Raw genomic sequence first — 9998 nt, 5'->3', positions numbered from 1 at the left:
GCGATGCTGCCCGCCGGAGTGACAGCGAAAGGCTGCGCACCGCTTTCCGCCTGCTAACTCGGCGTCCGTGAGACCGACCGACTTCGCTTTACCGCCGGAGCTAGAGTGGGGCAAGGGGCACGGTTGGGTACCGGAACGATCACGTTCGCACACCGGGAAGTCGAGTGCCGGGCCGCTGAAAGCGAGCAGGGTGCCACCGACTCGTCGGGCCAACTCGGAGGCTGATATCTCAGGAAGGCCGAGGCCGATTTCCTCCGGGTATGGCTCGTTGCGTGCGGCAGGAGGAGGCGCAGCGTACGGTACCGAGCACTGGGAGGTGCGATGCTGCCCGCCGGAGTGACAGCGAAAGGCTGCGCACCGCTTTCCGCCTGGTAACTCGGCGTCCGTGAGACCGACCGACTTCGCTTTACCGCCGGAGCTAGAGTGGGGCAAGGGGCACGTTTGGGTACCGGAACGATCACGTTCGCACACCGGGAAGTCGAGTGCCGGGTCTCGAAACGGAGCCGGGTCGGCCCAATTTAAAACGGAGAATAGAGTGCTGCCCTCTGCGGGTGAAAACCTGGAAGTACGTTGGTTAATGATTTCCAGTTCACCCCGCTTGGTCAGGCCCACTCGGAGGCGGATAACTCCGGAACGCCGAGGCCGATTTCCTCCGGGTATGGCTCGTTGCGTGCGGCAGGAGGCGGCGCAGCGTACGGTACCGAGCACTCGGAGATGCGGTGCAGCCCGCCGGAGTGACAGCGAAAGGCTGCGCACCGCTTTCCGCCTGGTAACTCGGCGTCCGTGAGACCGACCGACTTCGCTTTACCGCCGGAGCTAGAGTGGGGCAAGGGGCACGGTTGAGTACCGGAAGGATGACGTTCGCACACCGGGAAGTCGAGTGCCGGGCCGCTGAAAGCGAGCTCGGTGCCCCGGTTTGTCCGTCCCACCCGGAGGCCCATATCTCCGGAAGGCACAGGCCGATTTCCACCGGGTATGGCTCGTTGTGTGCGGCCGGACCAGGCGCAGCGGACGGTACCGAGCACTCGGAGGTGCGGCGCTGCCCGCCGGAGTGACAGCGAAAGGCTGCGCACCGCTTTCCGCCTGGTAACTCGGCGTCTGTGAGACCGACCGACTCCGCTTTACCGCCGGAGCTAGAGTGGGGCAAGGGGCACGTTTGGGTACCGGAACGATCACGTTCGCATACCGGGAAGTCGAGTGCCGGGCCGCTGAAAGCGAGCAGGGTGCCACCGCTCGGGGCCCCGGTTTGTCCGTCCCACCCGGAGGCCCATATCTCCGGAAGGCACAGGCCGATTTCCACCGGGTATGGCTCGTTGTGTGCGGCCGGACCAGGCGCAGCGGACGGTACCGAGCACTCGGAGGTCGGGCGCTGCCCGCCGGAGGTACAGCGAAAGGCTGCAAACCACTTTCCGCCGCCTCCCTCCGCGGGCGTGAGACCGACGGTCGTCGGGTTTAGTTCCGCGGCTAGAGCAGGACGAGGGGCAGCGAACGGTACCGGAACGAACCCGGTCGCACACCGGGAAGTCGAGTGCCGGGTCTCGAAACGGAGCCGGGTCGGCCCAGTTTAAAACGGAGAAGAGAGTGCTGCCCTCTGCGGGTGAAAACATGGAAGTACGTTGGTTAATGATTTCCAGTTCACCCCGCTTGGTCAGGCCCACTCGGAGGCGGATAACTCCGGAACGCCGAGGCCGATTTCCTCCGGGTATGGCTCGTTGCGTGCGGCAGGAGGAGGCGCAGCGTTCGGTACCGAGCACTCGGAGGTGCGGTGCTGCCCGCCGGAGTGACAGCGAAAGGCTGCGCACCGCTTTCCGCCTGCTAACTCGGCGTCCGTGAGACCGACCGACTCCGCTTTAGCACCGGAGCTAGAGTGGGGCAAGGGGCACCGAAGGGTACCGGAACGATGACGTTCGCACACCGGGAAGTCGAGTGCCGGGCCGCCGAAAGCGAGCAGGGTGCCACCGCTCGGGGCCCCGGTTTGTCCGTCCCACCCGGAGGCCCATATCTCCGGAAGGCACAGGCCGATTTCCTCCGGGTATGGCTCGTTGTGTGCGGCCGGACCAGGCGCAGCGGACGGTACCGAGCACTCGGAGGTCGGGCGCTGCCCGCCGGAGGTACAGCGAAAGGCTGCAAACCACTTTCCGCCGCCTCCCTCCGCGGGCGTGAGACCGACGGTCGTCGGGTTTGGTTCCCCGGCTCGAGCAGGACGAGGGGCAGCGAACGGTACCGGAACGAACCCGGTCGCACACCGGGAAGTCGAGTGCCGGGTCTCGAAACGGAGCCGGGTCGGCCCAGTTTAAAACGGAGAATAGAGTGCTGCCCTCTGCGGGTGAAAACCTGGAAGTACGTTGGTTAATGATTTCCAGTTCACCCCGCTTGGTCAGGCCCACTCGGAGGCGGATAACTCCGGAACGCCGAGGCCGATTTCCTCCGGGTATGGCTCGTTGCGTGCGGCAGGAGGCGGCGCAGCGTACGGTACCGAGCACTCGGAGATGCGGTGCTGCCCGCCGGAGTGACAGCGAAAGGCTGCGCACCGCTTTCCGCCTGGTAACTCGGCGTCCGTGAGACCGACCGACTCCGCTTTAGCACCGGAGCTAGAGTGGGGCAAGGGGCACCGAAGGGTACCGGAACGATCACGTTCGCATACCGGGAAGTCGAGTGCCGGGCCGCTGAAAGCGAGCAGGGTGCCACCGCTCGGGTCCCCGGTTTGTCCGTCCCACCCGGAGGCCCATATCTCCGGAAGGCACAGGCCGATTTCCTCCGGGTATGGCTCGTTGTGTGCGGCCGGACCAGGCGCAGCGGACGGTACCGAGCACTGGGAGGTGCGATGCTGCCCGCCGGAGTGACAGCGAAAGGCTGCGCACCGCTTTCCGCCTGCTAACTCGGCGTCCCTGAGACCGACCGACTCCGCTTTAGCACCGGAGCTAGAGTCGGGCAAGGGGCACTGTCGGGTACTGGAACGATCACGTTCGCATACCGGGAAGTCGAGTGCCGGGCCGCTGAAAGCGAGCAGGGTGCCACCGCTCGGGGCCCCGGTTTGTCCGTCCCACCCGGAGGCCCATATCTCCGGAAGGCACAGGCCGATTTCCACCGGGTATGGCTCGTTGTGTGCGGCCGGACCAGGCGCAGCGGACGGTACTGAGCACTCGGAGGTCGGGCGCTGCCCGCCGGAGGTACAGCGAAAGGCTGCAAACCACTTTCCGCCTGGTAACTCGGCGTCTGTGAGACCGACCGACTCCGCTTTACCGCCGGAGCTAGAGTGGGGCAAGGGGCACCGTTGGGTACCGGAACGATCACGTTCGCACACCGGGAAGTCGAGTGCCGGGTCTCGAAACGGAGCCGGGTCGGCCCAATTTAAAACGGAGAATAGAGTGCTGCCCTCTGCGGGTGAAAACCTGGAAGTACGTTGGTTAATGATTTCCAGTTCACCCCGCTTGGTCAGGCCCACTCGGAGGCGGATAACTCCGGAACGCCGAGGCCGATTTCCTCCGGGTATGGCTCGTTGCGTGCGGCAGGAGGAGGCGCAGCGTACGGTACCGAGCACTCGGAGGTGCGGTGCTGCCCGCCGGAGGCACAGCGGAAGGCTGCGCACCGCTTTCCGCCTGGTAACTCGGCGTCCGTGAGACCGACCGACTCCGCTTTAGCACCGGAGCTAGAGTGGGGCAAGGGGCACGGTTGGGTACCGGAAGGATGACGTTCGCACACCGGGAAGTCGTGTGCCGGGCCGCTGAAAGCGAGCAGGGTGCCACCGACTCGTCGGGCCCACTCGGAGGCTGATATCTCAGGAAGGCCGAGGCCGATTTCCTCCGGGTATGGCTCGTTGCGTGCGGCAGGGGGAGGCGCAGCGTACGGTACCGAGCACTGGGAGGTGCGGTGCTGCCCGCCGGAGTGACAGCGAAAGGCTGCGCACCGCTTTCCGCCTGGTAACTCGGCGTCCGTGAGACCGACCGACTCCGCTTTAGCACCGGAGCTAGAGTGGGGCAAGGGGCACGGTTGGGTACCGGAAGGATGACGTTCGCACACCGGGAAGTCGAGTGCCGGGCCGCTGAAAGCGAGCAGGGTGCCACCGACTCGTCGGGCCCACTCGGAGGCTGATATCTCAGGAAGGCCGAGGCCGATTTCCTCCGGGTGTGGCTCGTTGCGTGGAGTAGGAGGAGGCGCAGCGTACGGTACCGAGCACTGGGAGGTGCGATGCTGCCCGCCGGAGTGACAGCGAAAGGCTGCGCACCGCTTTCCGCCTGGTAACTCGGCGTCCGTGAGACCGACCGACTTCGCTTTACCGCCGGAGCTAGAGTGGGGCAAGGGGCACGGTGGGGTACCGGAACGATCACGTTCGCACACCGGGAAGTCGAGTGCCGGGTCTCGAAACGGAGCCGGGTCGGCCCAATTTAAAACGGAGAATAGAGTGCTGCCCTCTGCGGGTGAAAACCTGGAAGTACGTTGGTTAATGATTTCCAGTTCACCCCGCTTGGTCAGGCCCACTCGGAGGCGGATAACTCCGGAACGCCGAGGCCGATTTCCTCCGGGTATGGCTCGTTGCGTGCGGCAGGAGGCGGCGCAGCGTACGGTACCGAGCACTCGGAGATGCGGTGCTGCCCGCCGGAGTGACAGCGAAAGGCTGCGCACCGCTTTCCGCCTGGTAACTCGGCGTCCGTGAGACCGACCGACTCCGCTTTAGCACCGGAGCTAGAGTGGGGCAAGGGGCACCGAAGGGTACCGGAACGATCACGTTCGCATACCGGGAAGTCGAGTGCCGGGCCGCTGAAAGCGAGCAGGGTGCCACCGCTCGGGGCCCCGGTTTGTCCGTCCCACCCGGAGGCCCATATCTCCGGAAGGCACAGGCCGATTTCCTCCGGGTATGGCTCGTTGCGTGCGGCCGGACCAGGCGCAGCGGACGGTACCGAGCACTCGGAGGTCCGGCGCTGCCCGCCGGAGGTACAGCGAAAGGCTGCAAACCACTTTCCGCCGCCTCCCTCCGCGGGCGTGAGACCGACGGTCGTCGGGTTTGGTTCCGCGGCTAGAGCAGGACGAGGGGCAGCGAACGGTACTGGAAGGAACCCGGTCGCACACCGGGAAGTCGACTAGCGGGCCGCCGAAAGCGAGCTCGGGGCCCCGGTTTGTCCGTCCCACCCGGAGGCCCATATCTCCGGAAGGCACAGGCCGATTTCCACCGGGTATGGCTCGTTGTGTGCGGCAGGACCAGGCGCAGCGGACGGTACCGAGCACTCGGAGGTCGGGCGCTGCCCGCCGGAGGTACAGCGAAAGGCTGCAAACCACTTTCCGCCGCCTCCCTCCGCGGGCGTGAGACCGACGGTCGTCGGGTTTGGTTCCGCGGCTAGAGCAGGACGAGGGGCAGCGAACGGTACCGGAACGAACCCGGTCGCACACCGGGAAGTCGAGTGCCGGGTCTCGAAACGGAGCCGGGTCGGCCCAGTTTAAAACGGAGAAGAGAGTGCTGCCCTCTGCGGGTGAAAACCTGGAAGTACGTTGGTTAATGATTTCCAGTTCACCCCGCTTGGTCAGGCCCACTCGGAGGCGGATAACTCCGGAACGCCGAGGCCGATTTCCTGCGGGTATGGCTCGTTGCGTGCGGCAGGAGGCGGCGCAGCGTACGGTACCGAGCACTGGGAGGTGCGGTGCTGCCCGCCGGAGTGACAGCGAAAGGCTGCGCACCGCTTTCCGCCTGCTAACTCGGCGTCCGTGAGACCGACCGACTCCGCTTTAGCACCGGAGCTGGAGTGGGGCAAGGGGCACCGAAGGGTACCGGAACGATGACGTTCGCACACCGGGAAGTCGAGTGCCGGGCCGCCGAAAGCGAGCAGGGTGCCACCGCTCGGGGCCCCGGTTTGTCCGTCCCACCCGGAGGCCCATATCTCCGGAAGGCACAGGCCGATTTCCTCCGGGTATGGCTCGTTGCGTGCGGCCGGACCAGGCGCAGCGGACGGTACCGAGCACTCGGAGGTCGGGCGCTGCCCGCCGGAGGTACAGCGAAAGGCTGCAAACCACTTTCCGCCGCCTCCCTCCGCGGGCGTGAGACCGACGGTCGTCGGGTTTGTTTCCGCGGCTAGAGCAGGACGAGGGGCAGCGAACGGTACTGGAAGGAACCCGGTCGCACACCGGGAAGTCGACTAGCGGGCCGCCGAAAGCGAGCACGGGGCCCCGGTTTGTCCGTCCCACCCGGAGGCCCATATCTCTGGAAGGCACAGGCCGATTTCCACCGGGTATGGCTCGTTGTGTGCGGCAGGACCAGGCGCAGCGGACGGTACCGAGCACTCGGAGGTCGGGCGCTGCCCGCCGGAGGTACAGCGAAAGGCTGCAAACCACTTTCCGCCACCTCCCTCCGCGGGCGTGAGACCGACGGTCGTCGGGTTTGTCTCCGCGGCTAGAGCAGGACGAGGGGCAGCGAACGGTACCGGAACGAACCCGGTCGCACACCGGGAAGTCGACCAGCGGGCCGCCGAAAGCGTGCTCGGGTCCCCGGTTTGTCTGTCCCACCCGGAGGCTGATATCTGAGGAAGTCCGAGGCCGATTTCCTCCGGCTAACTCGGCGGGCAATGTGTCCCCCCCCCCACCATCTTCGGCTGATTACCGTGGCTGGACCGGATCAAGGAGCAACGGAACCGTGCCAGAACGACGTCGGTCGGACGGCGTGAACTGATAGTGCCGAGGCCGGAAACCGAGCCGGAAATGTGCACCGATTTATTGGTCCCACTCGCAGGCCCATATCTCCGGAAGGCCGAGGCCGATTTCCTCCGGGTATGGTTCGCTGCGTGCAGCCGGAAGGGGAGCAGCGGACGGCACTGAGCAGCCGGAGGTGCGGCGCTGCCCGCCGGAGCTGCAAGCGAAAGGCTGCGCACCGCTTTCCGCTGGTTAACTCGGCAGGCCGTCAGGCCGACCGACTCCGCTTCAGCACGGGAGCTAGAGTCGGGCAAGGGGCACCGAAGGGTACCGGAAGGATCACGTTCGGACACCGGGAAGTCGAGTGCCGGGCCGCCGAAAGCGAGCTCGGGGCCCCGGTTTGTCCGTCCCACCCGGAGGCCCATATCTCGAGAAGGCACAGGCCGATTTCCTCCGGGTTTGGCTCGCTGCGTGCGGCCGGACGAGGTGCAGCGAACGGTACCGAGCACTCGGAGGTGCGGCGCTGCCCGCCGGAGGTACAGCGAAAGGCTGCAAACCGCTTTCCGCCTCCTCTCCCCTCGGGCGTGAGACCGACGGTCGTCTGGTTTGCTTCCGCGGCAAGAGCAGGACGAGGGGCACCGAGCGGTACCAGAACGAACCCGGTCGCACACCGGGATGTGGAGTGCCCGGCCCAAACCCGCTACCCTCCCCCCCCTTCCCACCCGAAAGCGAGCCCCGGTTTGTGGATTAAAAGTGAAGCGGCAAAGATTTGTAAAACAGCGTGAAATGATGAACCAGAAGCCCAAAGTAATGGTGGGAATAAAAGTTCCGAAATGTGAAATGGTGAACCAGAAGTTGTGTGAACTGTTTAACCCAAAGTGGCAAAAATGGATTAAAAGGGGTGAAATGATCGACCGCAAAGCAGGGCAAGCATTAAACAAAAGCAGCAGCATTTTTTAAAAAGGGACAAATGGTTTACCAGAATCCCAAAAGAATGCTCAGAGACTAAGTCCCAAAGGGGAAATGGTTAACCAGTAGCTGGGTGAACTGCTTAACCCAAAGTGGGAAAAAGGATAAAAAAGGGGTGAACTGATCAACCAGAAGTCGACAACAATGTGCGGCGATTAAGTCTGAAAGAGGGAAAGGTTGACCGGAAAGCAGGGAAATGATTAAACAAAAGCAGAAAAATTCAGTAAAAAGGGGCAAGTGGTGAACCAGAAGCTGGGTGAACTGCTTAACCAAAAGCGGGAAAGAGGATTAAAAGGGGAGAAATGTTGAACCAGATGTCGACAACAATGCGCGGCGATGAAGTCTGAAAGAGGAAAAGGTTGACCGCAAAGCAGGGAAAGGATTAAACAGAAGCAGCAATATCTTTTAAAAAGGGACAAATGGTGAACCAGAATCCCAAAAGAATGCTCAGAGACTTAAGTCCCAAAGGGGCAAATGGTTAACCAGAAGCTGGGTGAACTGTTTAACCAAAAGTGGGAAAAAGGATTAAAATGTTGTGAAATGATTAACCAGAAGGCGAAAGCAAAGTGCGGCGGCGAAGTCCTAAAGGGGGAAAGTTTGACAAGAAAGCAGGGAAATGATTAAACCAAAGCGGAAAAATTCAGTAAAAAAGGGGCAAATGGTTAACCAGAAGCAGGGTGAACTGCTTAACCCAAAGTGGGAAAAAGGATTAAAAGGGGAGAAATGTTTAACCAGATGTCGTAAACAAGGTGCGGCGATGAAGTCGGAAAGAGGGAAAGGTGGACCGCAAAGCAGGGAAAGCATTAAACAAAAGCAGCAACATTTTTAAAAAAAGGGACAAATGGTGAACCAGAATCCCAAAATAATGCTCAGAGACTTAAGTCCCAAAGGGGCAAATGGTTAACCAGAAGCTGGGTGAACTGTTTAACCAAAAGTGGGAAAAAGGATTAAAAGGGGTGAAATGATTAACCAGAAGGCGAAAGCAAAGTGCGGCGGCGAAGTCCTAAAGGAGAAAAGGTTGACCAGAAAGCAGGGAAACGATTAAACAAAAGCGGCAACATTTTTTAAAAAGTGGCAAATGGTTAACCAGAATCCCAAAAGAATGCTCAGAGACTTAAGTCCCAAAGGGGAAATGGTTAACCAGAAGCTGGGGGAAATGGTGAACCAAAAGTGGGAAAAAGGATTAAAAGGGGAGAAATGTTTAACCAGAAGGCGAAAGCAAAGTGCGGCGGCAAAGTCCAAAAGGGGAAAAGGTTGACAAGAAAGCAGGGAAATGATTAAACCAAAGCGGAAAAATTCAGTAAAATGGGGCAAATGGTTAACCAGAAGCTGGGTGAAATGGTTAACCAAAAGTGGCAAAAAAAGATTTAAAGGGGAAAAATGATTAACCAGAAGTCGACAACAATGCGCGGCGATGAAGTCCTAAAGGGGAAAAGGTTGACCAGAAAGCAGGGAAAGCATTAAACAAAAGCGGCAACATTTTTTAAAAAGTGGCAAATGATTAACCAGAATCCCAAAAGAATGCTCAGAGACTAAGTCCCAAAGGGGAAATGGTTAACCAGAAGCTGGGTGAAATGGTTAACCAAAAGTTGCAAAAATGATTAAAAGGGGTGAAATGATTAACCAGGAGGCTAAAGCAATGTGCCGCGGTGAAGTCTGAAAGAGGGAAAGGTTGACCAGAAAGCATTAAACAAAAGTGGCAACATTTTTTAAAAATTGGCAAATGGTTAACCAGAATCCCAAAAGAATGCTCAGAGACTAAGTCCCAAAGGGGAAATGGTTAACCAGAAGCTGGGGGAAATGGTTAACCAAAAGTTGCAAAAATGATTAAAAGGGGTGAAATGATTAACCAGGAGGCTAAAGCAATGTGCCGCGGTGAAGTCTGAAAGAGGGAAAGGTTGACCAGAAAGCATTAAACAAAAGTGGCAACATTTTTAAAAAATTGGCAAATGATTAACCAGAATCCCAAAAGAATGCTCAGAGACTAAGTCCCAAAGGGGAAATGGTTAACCAGAAGCTGGGGGAAATGGTTAACCAAAAGTTGCAAAAATGATTAAAAGGGGTGAAATGATTAACCAGGAGGCTGAAGCAATGTGCCGCGGTGAAGTCCTAAAGGGGAAAAGGTTGACCACAAAGCAGGGAAAGCATTAAACAAAAGCGGCAACATTTTTAAAAAAGTGGCAAATGATTAACCAGAATCCCAAAAGAATGCTCAGAGACTAAGTCCCAAAGGGGAAATGGTTAACCAGAAGCTGGGGGAAATGGTTAACCAAAAGTTGCAAAAATGATTAAAAGGGGTGAAATGATTAACCAGGAGGCTGAAGCAATGTGCCGCGGTGAAGTCTGAAAGAGGGAAAGGTTGACCAGAAAGCATTAAACAAAAGTGGCAACATTTTTTAAAAATTGGCAAATGA

This window comes from Heptranchias perlo, unplaced genomic scaffold (assembly GCF_035084215.1).
Source record: "Heptranchias perlo isolate sHepPer1 unplaced genomic scaffold, sHepPer1.hap1 HAP1_SCAFFOLD_363, whole genome shotgun sequence".
Taxonomy (NCBI): Eukaryota; Metazoa; Chordata; class Chondrichthyes; order Hexanchiformes; family Hexanchidae; genus Heptranchias; species Heptranchias perlo.
This window is presented reverse-complemented; position numbering follows the sequence as displayed.